Below are 15824 nucleotides of genomic sequence, written 5' to 3'. Positions count from 1 at the left end.
AGGGAGATTCTCTGGTTAGCGGGGTGTACCGTGAGGGAGCAGGCCCTTACCGTATCGGGGTGGATGAAGCTCTCAGTGCTCCCGGAGTCCAGAAGGCAGGAGAACTCGTGCCCGTCGACCTTCACCTTTGTCGAAGCGGTCGCGAGGTTGTGCGGTCGAGACTGGTCAATCGTGACGGAGGCAAGACGCAGCTGGTAGTCGGCGGAGGTGGCAGGCGATGAGCGGCCTGATGAGGTGCCCTGAGGCGGGTAAGATGGTGGCGCCCACGGGCCGCATGTGTCCTGGGGGAGGCAAGATTGCGGCGCCCATTGGTTCTGAGGCAGGCAAGATGGCGGCGCCCACGGCCCACCCGTGTTGTGAGTAGAGCAAGATGGCGGCTCCCACGGGCCGCACGTGGTCTGAGGAGGGGAAGCTGGCGGCGCCCGCTGGCCGCACGTGGGGGTGCCAGGCAATAGCGGCGATTGAGCGGGCCTGGCACACTGCAGCGAAATGTCCCTTCTTGCTCCAGGCCTTACAGAGGGCGCTCCACGCCAGGCAGCGCTGCCGGGGGTGTTTTGACTGTCCACAGAAGTAGCATTTGGGTCTCCCGGGGTTGGTTGGCTGCCGCGCGGCGCAGGCGTGGGGTTGGCTGAGGGCTGTCGCTGATGGGGTCCATGATGGGGTGGCCTTCGGTGGGGTCCATGATGCACAGGGGGGGTGGGCAGCGCGGTCGGGGGCATAGGCCTGAACGTTGCGTGATGCGACCGTAAGCAAGAGCGCCAATTTTTTGGTCGCCGCGAGGTCAAGCGTGGCCCCTTCTAAGAGGCGCTGGCGAATGTAGTCAGACCCTATGACCATAACGAACGCGTCTCTGATCAGCATGTTCGAGTGTTCATTGGCCGAAATGGTATGGCAGTCACAGTCTCTCACTAGGGTGAGCAGGGCACGCCAGAAACCTTCCACAGACTCACCGGGAAGTTGGCGCCGCGTGGATTGGAGGTGCCTGGCGTAGAGTGTAATTTTCCTTCAGTAGCGCCACGGCTTCTGCGTAGGTCGGCGCGTCCTGGACGAGAGGAAAAACGTTGGAGCTCAGCCGTGTGTACAGAATCTGGAGCTTCTGTACTTCTGGGATTGGGTCTGGCGCAGACCCGATGTAAGCTTCAAAACAATGTTCAAAGTCTTTTTTGGCGTTGTCTGCTTGAGGATGCAGCTGCAGGCGATCCGGCTTGATGCGGAGGTCCATCTCTGAAAAATCTCTGTGTAATAAATTGATGCGCTATCAATTACGACGAGACGAGAGTAGAATGTAATCGAGGCTTTATTACACAGAGATGTGTGGCCTCCTACAGCAGCTGATGAAATGGCTGCTGTTCGGAGAGCAGACATATTTATACTCCGCCTACTGGGCGGAGCCAGCAGGCAGGGATCTACCCCCATACCCGTAGTACAGGGGCCTTACCGTAAAACCCATATATATACAGTATAATACATCAGTGGTGACTACACACGGAGGAAACCCATGCAAACACAGGGAGAACGTGCAGACTCCATACAGACAGGGACCCAAGCCGGGAATCGAGCCTGGGACCCTGGTGCTGTGAAGCCACAGTGCTAACCACTGTGTTACCGTGCCGCCCTTCTTATATTACCCTTCATAAATTTGAACACTTCTACTGCACCTCCCCTTCACCTCCTCTGCTTTAAGCAGGGCAATCCCTGCCTCTCTGTTCCCTGCAGTTGGGGCATCGCGTCTGTTGCCTCAACTGAGAGGCAATAACCCAGCAACAGGACAGGGGGTAAATAAGGATTTTCCTGCTCTCTGTGGCCGAGTGGTGCACTTAGCCACTATTCCACTGCAATTCATAATGTTGCATTCACAATGTGCCAATAAGAAACCTATCTCCACATGAAATCATTAATGGAAGCCACACAAGCCTTTGACTACGACACAGCTATTTCCACTTGGAGCAAAACCTCTTTGTGTGGGTGGTTAAAACCTCTTCACACCCTTTGTTCATCGTGAACAAAATTTGTTATTTTGCCAGGTGTAACTTGATTAAGTGATTCACGATGCCTGGAAGGAGTCTTCCCAAGTAATAGCACATGAAGAGGAAATCAAGGAGTACACACAGGATATGACCTGAACTGACTGTAGATGAAAGAGGTTTCTATGCAAATAGTACAGGAAGAGCCTCTTACCATTACTAGTTTAGTCACTCACACAGACGTGAGAATTCTACACAGCCACAAGTGTACGATGTATAATTTAGCAAACTTGCACAGTTCCGTGATGACTAAGAATTATGCATAATAATTATACAGTATCAATTAACACTTGTAGACATCTTTTTATTATCCCCTCCTCCGTGATCTCCACATCAGCAGGTTTCTTCAAAGGTCTTCCTTGGCAAACCCTATTCCATCCTCGGGGTGGAATTTAATGCCCTCCCACCGCGGGGCCATTTAATCGGACTGGGGGGTATTGACTGGGGGCCCCACCGCTTTCCTGCCTCCGCCCCGATCAAGGCTGATCAATGGCCAACATAAGGGCCTCATCCAGCTACCACTGGTATTCCAGCTGAGGCCTGCATTCAACCAGAGTCGGGCAGGGGAGCTGCAACTCGTGAAGCCTGAAAAGCAGACACAGAGGCTCTTTTGTTGTCAGGAACTCCCTGCTTGATGGAGGGACGGGACCTGGCATCAGGAAGGGGTGGAAGCCTAGAGCTGATGCCCGCATCCCATGAAAGAATAAGTACAAAAAGAGCCGGATGGGCACTTAATGTGGGTGGCCCCTCACCAACAGAGCTGACATTGGGTTCTCACCAGCTCTCCAGCAGGCAAGACACACTTCACCTGGATCAAATTGCACCCATAGAGAGCATCAGCCTCATATTTTTATTATTCACTGTGCATATTTTGCATTCTCTAGTATGAAACATTTGCTGCTGATTAGCCTGTGTAGAAAGCCTGTCAAACTCTCTCAGTCAGACCTGGCTGTCTGCTCAGAGTCTTCTCAGAGTCCATAGTTCCCCTTAACATATGGTCACTTGCAAATGCAACTAGTTTACATTGTGGGTGGGATTTTATACACACACACACACACACACACACTCAAACCCACCACCGCCGCGCCGTGTTTTCCAGCAACGGAGGCGGCTCACCATGATCCGTCAGCAGGATTTTCCAGTCCCGCGGATGCGTACAATATTTTGTATTACGCACCCATCCCACCGCCGGAGAACCCACCGCAGGGGTTTGCCTGCGGCTGGACAGGTTTCAGAAAGGGCGTACGGCACACAATACAATGTTGATGTGCGCATGTGCCTCATTCATCCTCTTGCATGGCCGTTGAGGACTTCAAGCATGCGTTTTAATAGAGGTTCAGTCCAGGTCAGAGCAGGCAGCTCACCTCATGCAGGTTTTAGCTATCGTGGTCTTGGTGGAAAGGAAAGCTGTGAGCAGAGCCTGCCGGGGACACGAGGACCAGCACCAGCGGAAAGGGACTACTTGGCGCAGCCCTTGGCTTACAAGTTAGCTAGGAAGGACCTAAAGAGAGAGCTAAGAAGAGCCAGGAGGGGACATGAGAAGTCTTTGGCAGGTAGGATCAAGGATAACCCTAAAGCTTTCTATAGATATGTCAGGAATAAAAGAATGACTAGGGTAAGAGTAGGGCCAGTCAAGGACAGTAGTGGGAAGTTGTGCGTGGAGTCCGAGGAGATAGGAGAGGTGCTAAATGAATATTTTTCGTCGGTATTCACACAGGAAAAAGACAATGTTGTTGAGGAGAATACTGAGATTCAGGCTACTAGACTAGAAGGGCTTGAGGTTCATAAGGAGGAGGTGTTAGCAATTCTGGAAAGTGTGAAAATAGATAAGTCCCCTGGGCTGGATGGGATTTATCCTAGGATTCTCTGGGAAGCTAGGGAGGAGATTGCTGAGCCTTTGGCTTTGATCTTTAAGTCATCTTTGTCTACAGGAATAGTGCCAGAAGACTGGAGGATAGCAAATGTTGTCCCCTTGTTCAAGAAGGGGAGTAGAGACAACCCCGGTAACTATAGACCAGTGAGCCTTACTTCTGTTGTGGGCAAAATCTTGGAAAGGTTTATAAGAGATAGGATGTATAATCATCTGGAAAGGAATAATTTGATTAGAGATAGTCAACACGGTTTTGTGAAGGGTAGGTCATGCCTCACAAACCTTATTGAGTTCTTTGAGAAGGATGAGGGCAAAGCAGTTGATGTGGTGTATATGGATTTCAGTAAAGCATTTGATATGGTTCCCCACGGTAGGCTACTGCAGAAAATATGGAGGCATGGGATTCAGGGTGATTTAGCAGTTTGGATCAGAAATTGGCTAGCTGGAAGAAGTCAAAGGGTGGTGGTTGATGGGAAATGTTCAGACTGGAGTCCAGTTTCTAGTGGTGTACCACAAGGATCTGTTTTGGGGCCACTGCTGTTTGTCATTTTTATAAATGACCTGGAGGAGGGCGTAGAAGGATGGGTGAGTAAATTTGCAGATGACACTAAAGTCGGTGGAGTTGTGGGCAGTGCGGGAGGATGTTACAAGTTACAGAGGGACATAGATAAGCTACAGTGCTGGGCTGAGAGGTGGTAAATGGAGTTTAATGCAGAAAAGTGTGAGGTGATTCATTTTGGAAGGAATAACAGGAAGACAGAGTACTGGGCTAATGGTAAGATTCTTGGCAGTGTGGATGAGCAGAGAGATCTCGGTGTCCATGTACATAGATCACTGAAGGTTGCCACCCAGGTTGAGAGGGTTGTTAAGAAGGCGTACGGTGTGTTAGCTTTTATTGGTAGAGGGATTGAGTTTCGGAGCCATGAGGTCAGGTTGCAGCTGTACAAAACTCTGGTGCGGCCGCATTTGGAGTATTGCGTGCAATTCTGGTCGCCGCATTGTAGGAAGGATGTGGAAGCATTGGAAAGGGTGCAGAGGAGATTTACCAGAATGTTGCCTGGTATGGAGGGAAGATCTTATGAGGAAAGGCTGAGGGACTTGAGGCTGTTTTTGTTAGAGAGAAGAAGGTTAAGAGGTGACTTAATTGAGGCATACAAGATGATCAGAGGATTGGATAGGGTGGACAGTGAGAGCCTTTTTCCTCGGATGGTGATGTCTAGCACGAGGGAACATAGCTTTAAATTGAGGGGAGATAGATATAGGACAGATGTCAGAGGTAGGTTCTTTACTCAGAAAGTAGTAAGGGCGTGGAATGCCCTGCCTGCAACAGTAGTGGACTCGGCAACACTAAGGGCATTCAAATGGTCATTGGATAGACATATGGACGATAAGGGAATAGTGTAGATGGGCTTTAGAGTGGTTTCACAGGTCGGCGCAACATCGAGGGCCGAAGGGCCTGTACTGCGCTGTAATGTTCTATGTTCTCTGTTGTATGTTCAGTCAGAAGGCAGAAACTGACCACATGGGGGCGGCACGGTAGCATAGTGGTTAGCACAGTTGCTTCACATCTCCAGAGTCCCAGGTTCGATTCCCGGCTTGGGTCACTGTCTGTGCGGAGTCTGCACGTTCTCCCCGTGTCTGCGTGGGTTTCCTCCGGGTGCTCCGGTTTCCTCCCACGGTCTAACGATGTGCAGGTTAGGTGGATTGGCCACACTAAATTGCCCTTGGGTTAGGTGGGGTTACTGGGTTTCGGGGACAGGGTGGAGGTGTGGGCTTCAGTAGGGTGCTCTTTCCAAGAGCTGGTGCAGACTCGATGGGCCAAATGGCCTTCTTCTGCACTGTAAATTCTATGATTCTATGATTCTATCTGCTCTGCTGTAGAGAAGCGGTGACAGTGGAAGGAGACAGAGCAGAATCTTGGTGCGAGAACCTCCCTTCCTCAGAGCAACTACTCTTGTCCTCTTTGCCCAAAGACCTGAGGCTGCAGGGTTGGCCAAGCAGAGTCACCTGAGGACACACACAAATCATGACGCTTGGTGGGGATACAGTAGTTCCGACTGACGCAGCGACGACAAACACGGTGCCTTTTGTGCAGCGCTTCAGCTTAGTTCTGTTGACCTTTGAACTACCTTCCTAAAGATGATTGTCTCTTATTCAGAGTATTGCACTGGTACGGGGGCCACGGTAGGTTACGCAGGCAAATTGAATTCAGGGCCTTTTATTGGCAGTCAGTGATATGAGTGTCAAACTTATGACAACGTTTTGGGAAATAAATTAGCATTTTGAGGCTTGAAGCATTTCTGCGTTTGTTCGACTCTGAAGACAGAAGCTGAAAAGTTTACAGACTGAAGTCTGTGGTTCCGAAAGTTTCGCAAAAGAAACTTTTGTAAGTGAAAGACCAGCCAGCTGGCTCTTCATTGAACGGGTAAATGCCGCACATCTTGTTTTTTTTTAAAGTCCCCAGCCTTCCTCCAGTAAAGTGTTCTTTTTTTTATTATTCATTGCTGCTTCCTGAGCACTGTCACCTTATTCAGCACACCACAGACTCGCTTTGTCACACACGGTGTTAGGAGTGGGCATACAGACGTCGAGGATTAACACGTTGGGGGGAAGTTGAAGCCAAAGATTTGGAATTCTGAAGCAAAGTCAGATCCTTTATGGAAGATTGTTAAAACAATGGACGGAACGCGCTGTTCGGGTCTGTGTGAGTGGAATTGTGATAATCCATTGTGGATTACTTTTCAGAGCTGTGAGAGGCGGACAGAAGAATCCATGGCAGATGGCACTCAGGAGAAGGGGCAAAAAAGAGAAATGAGGGAGGTTTGCAAAGGAAGCAGAGAGTGAAACTGTGAGTCGGAGAGACAGTTTTCTGCAGTTGAAATGGATGAAAGAAAAAATATAACAGAGGAACATAGACAAAGAAGAGAGGTGGAGCATTGGCAGAGGGAGATAGAAAAGAGAAGACAAGAAGCCCAGGGCTCATATAACAGAATCTTTTGGTTTATTTATCATCAGCATTCAGCTGCTGTTTTGCCTTGTGTGCTATTTCAGCCAGTGACTCCAGCACTGATTCAGATGATACCATATCCCCTTGTGATTGTCACATTGTAACTGCATTGTCATTTCTGGTTTACCAGAGTATGTGACCATCAGACCCAGCCTCCTTTTTTCTGCATGGACTGGCTTTGAATGTTCAGTCCCTTGCCACATCCTGCACTTATTCTAGAATGTCAGGGAGATAGCAAGAGGACAAAGGAGTGACCGGGGAATGGCACGCAGGGTCCAATTTAGCATTAGGGGACTGAACGGGACAATGGAAAATTGATGTAAACGGGGAAAGAATTGGAGGGAAAGTTGACGCTTTTGAGCTGGTGCTCCAGGTTCAAAGGCAATAACCTCTCAGAGTGCGCAAAGCGAGGATGGGTAGGAATGAATTGAAAGAGTCACTTCTTCCACATGTTTCTATCACTGAGGCGTGAGACGTTTCACCGCAAGCAAGCCGCTATATAAATGCAAGTCGTTAGTGTTGAGGACTGCCAGTCAAGACACAATTTTGTCTTTGCACGATTTTCCCCCAGTTTCCGTGTGCCTTTACCTGGGTAATCCTCTATTAGGGAAATCCATACAGCATTTCATAGTCCCTTGTGGAGCATGAAGATGTGGCTCTGTCAGAGGGAGGCTGCGCTGCGTCTTCCAATCGCCCTGCCAGAGCTACGCCTGGCTCCCCACCAAGGGAATCCAACGGAACACCCCGAACCTTACGTCCGCACAGCGCTGACCTCTTCACAAGGTCATGGATAAAACTCTGCATTAATATTTCTCGCTTCAGATACTCACACACAATAACTGTTGGCGAGATTCTGATGCCAAAAGCTACATATCCTGTCAACCTTCAGGCATTTCACTGCCAAGCCTTGCTTTGTTAGGTGTGGGGGGGGGAGCGGTGTGGTGGTGGCGGTGGGGGGGGGGGGGGGGGGGGGGCGGTGCGGCACTGAAGGGTGCACAAACAATTTTATTCAAGGTAAGGGAACTGACCGCAAGACCGCATGTAAAAACTTCTGGCAACATTAAAATGAGGTTGGAGTTTTTTAAGAAAAGAGAAAAATCAAAGGTTAAGATAAAAGCAGAACAATCAAAGTCTCAGTTTAAAGCAGGGTATTCAGATGTCACCAGGGGAACAGATTTTGTTTGATTTTTACAAGAGAAGCTACAAGGAAAGTTTATTGAAAAGTTATGTGTGAGGTGAACGCCTTTGAAATGGGAAGTGACAGAATCCTTCTCTTACCTCTCCAGCTGGGTGAGAGGGGTGATTGGTTGCGTTTCAGTTTTGACAATGCGCAGGGGGAGAAATCCAATCTTGCCTCTGCTGGGAGATTGATAACGATGGTGCAAGTTAAATAAAAGAGACGGAAATCATTGGGACATAGAGCTGGGAAGAACATTGTTTAAATAAAAGTAATGGTGAGAGTGAACAGATGTGGAAAGTTGCCTCTCCGTTCTCAGTGAAATGTAACTATATGAAGGTCATGTGGGGTGGAGATGCAGTGAAATGAAACAATCTGCCAAGGAACAATCGTTAAATGATAATTCACTTGTGGAAGTGCATGTGGTATCATCTTGTTACAAGCGTGAAATCATCTGCCTATTAATGTTGCACTACATGAATGTATAAATTACTGTATGTTGACACTTGTGTGTGACATTATACAAACGTACAGCATGTGAAGAGTTAATGTTATGTGAAGCCTGGCCACTAGAGGGAGCTCAGGAACAGTACTATAAATGGCACTGGCTCTTCAGCTCGGGGGAGAAGATTAGACTGGAACTGAAGAAGATAAGATTCATAGTTATTGCAGAGTTAGTTAAGGTATAATAGTTATAATTAGTAGATAGAGATCGTGTCAGTGAGTGTAGTTTAATTCTTACATGTATGTTTGCTATTCAGAATAAGTGTCGAACTCACATTTAGTAGTGTTAATAAAATTAATTTAGTTCTTCAAGAGAGCTTCTTGTATCTTTGTGACCACTATGCTTCCATCCTGGAAACCCCCACAAAGATCATCACACTTTGTAACTTACTGTAGAACAATTTTGATCTAAAAATGGCTGAATATTGGTGAACTTTGTTCTCACATTGAACCTAATTGTTAATAAATGTAGATATGGTGTATATCCCCAGCCTAATCTATAGTCTGACCTATGTGATTAGGTAACAGTAAGACCAAGAGAATAGGTTATGATGTTATTGGTAACATACATCAATATCGACAGCTATCAGTCAGCATCGGTGGTGCAGTACTGCTGGAGTCCATTGGAGCACTGTTCTAGCACCTTCCATATCAGAGCAGACTTGTTAACTCAGTGCGGTCCAGCAAACGCGGATTGATATTTGAAAAATGCAATTAAACTGTCCGCATACAATCATAAATATAAAAGCAAATTACCGCGGATGCTGGAATCAGAAACGAAAACAGAACATACTGGACATTCGCAGTGGGACGACAGCATCTGTGGGGAGTGAAGGGAGCTAACGTTGCGAGTCTGGATGACTGAAAGTCCACTTGAAACGTTCACTCCTGCACTCTCAGACCTGCTGTGATTGTCCAGATACAGTCATAGGCTGGCTCCTCCCTACGTCTGCTGTCAATAGGCTCAATAGGGAACCTATCAGCAGCAAAGCAGAGAGAAACCAGCCTGTGGTTGGAAAGACAGCAAAAATGGGAAGGTAAGTATTGAAGGTAAGTTTCAGGGCCCAAAACACAAGGCAGCTACAGTTCACTCCCATCTAAGTAGGTAAATGACTGGAGACTGCGTGTGGGAGAGAGTGTGAGGGTATGGGGACAGAGAGAGTGTGAGGGAGTAGGGGAGAGAGAGTGTGAGGGGGTGGGGGGTCAGAGAGAGTGTAAGGGGGTGGGGAGAGAGAGAGTGTTAAGGGGTGGGGGGAGAGAGAGTAAGAAGGCAGGAGACCAGAAAGGGGTGGACACTCGCTCTACCACCATGTCTTGGGGCTGGGATCTGCAGGTAGGGGAGAGAGCATGAATTGGCTCAGATGCTGGTAACCTCACTATATTGTTGCCTGTTTATCAGCTGCAGAGTTTTTGTCTATGGCGGGAGTCCAGAATGGTGTGCTCTCCCTCTCTTCTGCCATGCTCTGTGTGAGTATGACTTTCCAGCTGGTCTGCTGCTGGGAGCTGTGGGAGGGGGAGGGAGTGGCAGATTGATTTGGATGTTGGTACCTTCTTTGTACTGTTATTTGGTTCTTGTTTAATATGTATTTATTGTTTTGTGTAATTACACTGTTAAGGTTTTGCGTTTGTACTGATGCGTTGTTATGCATGGGTGCCTCTGCAGCCTCAATAGGATAGCTAAGATGAATACGTGGCTTGAGTGATGGTGCAAGAGGGGGAGTTCAAATTCCTGGGACAATGGAACCGGTTCTGGGGGAGGTGGGGCCAGTACAAAAAGGATGGTCTGCACCTGGGCAGGACCAAAACCAATATCCTAGGTGGAGTGTTTGTTAGTGCTGTTGAGGAGGGTTGAAACTAATATGGCAGGGGGATAGGAACTGTGCAGGAAGTCGGAGGGAAGTAAGGTGGGGACAGAAACAAAAGGCAGCAAAGGGAAACGTGGAAGGCAGAGAAACCAAAGTCAAAAAACCAAAAGGGCCACATTACATCATAATTCTAAAAGGGCAATAAATGTCAAAAAAACAAACCTGAAAGCTCTGTGTCTCAATGCAAGGAAAATTTGTCATAAGGTTGATGAATTAACCGCGCCAACAATAATTAATGGATGTGATGTCATTGGGATCACGGAGACCTGGCTCCAGGGTGACCAAGGATGGAACTCAATATCCAGGGGTATTCAATATTCAGGAAAGATAGGAGGAAAGGAAAAGGAGATGGGGTAGCATTGCTGGACAAAGAGGAGATTAATGCAACAGTAAGGAAGGACATTAGTCTGAACGATGTGGAATCTGTATGGGTGGAGCTGCGGAACACCAAAGGGCAAAAAACATTGTGAGGGACCAACAAACAATAGTTGTGAGGTTGGGGATGGCATCAAACAGTAAAATAGAGATACGTGCAGTAAGGGTAGAACAGTTATTAACGGGTGATTTCAATCTCCATATTGATTGGGCTAATCAAACTGGTAGCAATGTAATGGAGGAGGAATGCCTTAAATGTATAGGGATGGGTTTCTCGAACGATAGGTCGAGGAAGCAACTAGACTGGGTATTGTGCAACGAGAGAAGATTAATCAGCAACGTTGTGGTGCGAGATCCTTTAGGGAAGAGTGACCATAATATGGTAAAATTCTTCATTAAGATGGAGAGTGACACAGTTAAGTCTCAGACTAGTGTCCTGAACTTAAAGAAAGCTAAATTTGATGGTATGGCGTGCATTGGCTAGGTTAAGTTGGCAAAGGATACTTAGGAGGTTGACGGTGGGTAGGCAGTGGCAGACATTTAAGGAACACATGGATGAAATTCAACAATTGTACATCCCTGTCTGGTGCATGTTAACTATGGCTAACAAGGGAGATCAGCGATAGTGTTAAAGGCAAAGAAATGGCATATAAATTGGCCAGAAAAAGCAGCAAGCCTGTGGACTGGGAGAAATTAAAAATTCAGCAGAGGAGGACAAATGGTTTAATTTGTAAATGAAGGGGTAAATAGAATACGAGAGTAAGCTTGCAGAAAACATAAAAACTGACTGCAAAAGCTTCTATAGATATGTGAAGAGAAAAAGACTGGTGAAGACAAATGTAGGTCCCTTACAGGTAGAATCAGGTGAATTCATAATGGGCAACAAAGAGATGGTAGACCAGTTGAACAATTACTTTGGATCTGTCTTCGCTAAGGAGGACTCAAATAACCTTCCAGAAATACTAGGGGACATAGGGTCGAACACGAAGGAGGAACTGAAGGAAATCCTTATTATGCAGGATGTGGAGATGCCGGCGTTGGACTGGGGTGAACACAGTAAGAAGTCTTACAACACCAGGTTAAAGTCCAACAGGTTTGTTTTGAATCAACATATAAAATCCTGATGAGCCTGGGCAAGCTAGATGCAGGAAGAATGTTCTCAATGTTGGGGACATCCAGAACTAAGGGTCACAGCTTAAGAATAAGGGGTAACCCATTCAGGGTTGAGATGAGGAAGATCTTCTTCTCTCAGACAGTTGCGAACTTGTGGAATTCTCTACCACAGAAAGTTGTTGGGGCCGGTTTGTTGGATATATTCAAGAGGGAGCTGGACGTGGCCCTTGCGGCTAAAGGGGTATGGGAAGAAAGCGGGAGTGGGATACTGAATTTGCATGATTATCCATGATCAGATTGAATGGTGGTACAGGCCTACTCCTGCACCTATTTTCTATATTTCTATGTTTCTAACAAGGGACGGTGCAGAACCTGTGGCATGTCCTTGCGAACTTGGCACAACGAGGATGGGGTTACCCACTTCCTATGGCCGTCAAGGTCACCGCAGCCCTGAACGTGTGCACTGCAGGATCATTCCAGGGCTCAAGCAGGGTCTTGTGTGGCATCTCACAAGCTGCAGCCCATAAGAGCATCCGTGAGGCCACGGATGCTGTGTTCGCCCAGACAGTGAACTATATAAACATTGACATGGACCATGCCCAACAGGATGCCCGGGCAGCAGGACTCTCCGCCATCGCCAGGCTCTCCCAGGTCCAAGGGATAGTACATGGCATGTATGTCACTTTGCGCTCACCGGTAATTCTGGGAGTGCCCTTTATCATCAAAAAGAGGTTCTAGTTCATGTGCGACCAAAACATGAGGATCATACACCTGTGTGCAAGCTTCCCAGTGACATCCTGGGGCAGTTGAACATCCTGGCCTCTTAGACGACTACCGCAGGATGGCCCGTTGGCTCTTGGGGAATAAGGGGTACCCGCTGAGGACCCGGCTAATGACGCCAGTGCGGAGACCGGAGACCGATGCGGAGACCAGATATAAGAAGGCCCATGTGGCCGCCCAAGCTGTCATTGAGCGATGCATCAGGCTCCTCAAGATGCACTTCCGATACCCCGACCAGAGGGTAGCCGGCTTTGTGGCGGTCTGCCTGGCACAGCAGCAGGGCGACGTGCTGGAGGTGGAGGGGGAGAACATGCGGCTACCTTCGAGGAGGATGAGGAGACTCCGGAGCTGGAGGGACTGGAGGAGGAACCTGGGATGGACCCACAAAACCAGCCACAGGATGGAAGACAGGCGGCAGTGGCAAGAATCGGGCAAGCCCGAGAAGCCAGAGAGGCTGTCATCCTTGCCCACTTCATATAGGACGGTGCCTTGTCCGTCATTCCCCCCACTGCCCCTTCCCCCTTCCTTCAGCCTTCCCCCTCCCTTTCCCCGCTCCCTCCGCCATCCCTCAGCCTTCCCCCACCCTGTTCCACCATCCCACGGTCAGTGTCCCATCACCCCAGGGTGATGGGACGGTGTTGGCACTGTCAGCGGGTCACTGTTGGGCAGGGGGGTGATGATAACTTGCTGAGAGCTGAGTGCTGGTGCTCCTCAATCTATGCCATGGTCTGACTGCTGCTTGAAATGAAATGAAATGAAAATCGCTTATTGTCACAAGTAGGCTTCAAATGAAGTTACTGTGAAAAGCCCCTTGTCGCCACATTCCGGTGCCTGTTCGGGGAGGCTGGTACGGGCTGTGCTGAGTGCCCGCTCACACCCATCACCTGCTCATGGTGAACCGGGTGAGGTGGGGGAGAGGGAAGAGGCATCCGGGACCATTCCTTTAATAATAAATGGAACCAACATAAAGATGAAATTGGATACCGGAGCAAGAGCTAATGTCATTAATCAGACAGACATAGCCAAATTAAAAACTAAACCAGTGATTGATGTGAATGATTGTCAACTGTGGGATTATAATGGCAATGTGATTATGGGAACACGACCATTTGAATATAAAATCCAGCTAAGAGCGAATGCCAGATCAGTAATTCATCCACCGAGGAAGCTTCCAGCTCCTTTGAGGGAACGTTCAAAAGTGGAACTTGAGCGTATGCAGCAGTTGGGTGTATTCACCAAAGTGGATGAACCACTGGGTCAGTTCTATGGTTTGTGTGAAGAAAGCCAACGATGACCTGAGAATCTGCATCTAGCCCAGGGATCTGAATGAGAATATTAAGTGGGAGCACTAAAAGAGAAGAAATCACGAGTGAGATGTCAGGTCCCAAGATCTTTACCAAGCTAGATGCACCAGGGATTTTGGGCAACTAATGTTAGATGATGCAAGTAAGAAACTCTGCACGTTCAACACACCATATTGTTCAAATAAAATTGCCTTTCAGGATCATTTCAGCTTCCGAACTTTTTAATTGGGCTATGGAACAGATGGTCGAAGGTATTTTTTTTTAAAATTAGTGTCGCAAATCAGCTTACATTAACACTGAAATGAAGTTACTGTGAAAAGCCCCTAGTCGCCACATTCCGACGCCTATTCGGGTACACTGAGGGAGAAGCCAGAATGTCCAAATTACCGAACAGTATCTCTTTCGGAACTTGTGGGAGGAAACCGTACCACCCGGAGGAAACCCGCACAGACACGGGGAGAATGTGCAGACTCCGCACAGACAGCGACCCAAGCCAGGAATAGAACCCATTCCCTGGCGCTGTGAAGCAACAGTGCTAACCACTGCTACCATTGAAACATTTCTAAGTGTGGAATGGACCAGGAGAAAGCCCAAGGCCAAAACAATGACTAAGGCTGCGCTCGCTATGGTTCTGGCGGGTTCCCGGCAGAGGTCGCCTCTGGGATTCCCGACTGCCATTGTGCCTTGCGAGATCTAACCAGGCTCTTGGGTGGTCGGTTTCTGGGCAGGGTGGCAACCTGGCACTGCTGGTGCCACTCAGACACCTTGGCCCTGCCAACCTGGAACCCTGGCTGTGCCACCCAGGTACCAGTCTGGCACTGTCAGGGTGCCCAGGTGGCATTGCTAGGTTGGCAGGGACACTACCAGTGTGCCATACTGGCATTTTGCCATGCCAGAGACCGGGCCTGGTGGATGCCCTGCCTGTGGGAGAGAGGTGCAGGCGGGGCCCATGGACCCCTCAGAAGTGAGTTGGGGCATTGAGGGGGGTCTGGGGGAGGTGCCGGGAGGCAGGGGTAGTCAAGAGATCAGGTGCCATTTTATAAATGGTGTTTCCATCTTTTCCTGCACTGAGGAGCTCCACTAACCAGAATGGCCCGATTTGTCTTTTAGTTAAATCGCAGCCTAAGTTTGGTTAAATAGTGATATGAATCTCACTGTCAAAGCTGGCAGGAAACACCCAGCTTAAACCACCCAAAATGACAGAAACTTTTCCATTGTGGATTTTGAATGAATTAAAATCTCACCCTCGGGCCTGAATATTACCCTGGGTGTCGCAGCCCCGGCATCATGGATAAAAGTGGATCCTGAGCCGCACACTTGCCGGCAGTGGTACCTACTTAGCAATTTTACCACAAGTGCTTTCCTATTTGACCACCTCTGGATTTGTCATCCAATTCAGAGTGGCCGGCAGACTGCTGATGCTAGTCCCACCAGAGCGCTAGTTGTTCTGAAGTCTCAGTAGTGGGAGATCTGGACTCTGCTGATTTACGCAGGAGACATCGGGAGCTGGACCAGGCACGGAAAAAAAATTCATGGGCCCCGAGTGTCGGAGGGGTGTTATCTCCGGGGAAAATACTGGGGCCACGGGTTCCAACTATCCTACCCATAGCTGCGCCATCAAGCTCTACCTCCTAGGCTGCTGCTTCCATTTAGCTGGCAGTCAGCCCACAGGGTGGAGTGATTCACGATCAATTGAACAAAGACTAGAGTTGGATACAACTGAGGCTTTATTGCTCTACGATGTGTGGCCTCCCACAGCAGCTGGTGAAATGGCTGCTGAATGGAGGACACACATATTTATACTC

The sequence above is a fragment of the Scyliorhinus torazame genome, chromosome 2 (genome assembly GCF_047496885.1).
Source record: "Scyliorhinus torazame isolate Kashiwa2021f chromosome 2, sScyTor2.1, whole genome shotgun sequence".
NCBI classification, from domain to species: domain Eukaryota; kingdom Metazoa; phylum Chordata; class Chondrichthyes; order Carcharhiniformes; family Scyliorhinidae; genus Scyliorhinus; species Scyliorhinus torazame.
Note: the sequence above shows the minus strand (reverse complement) of the source record.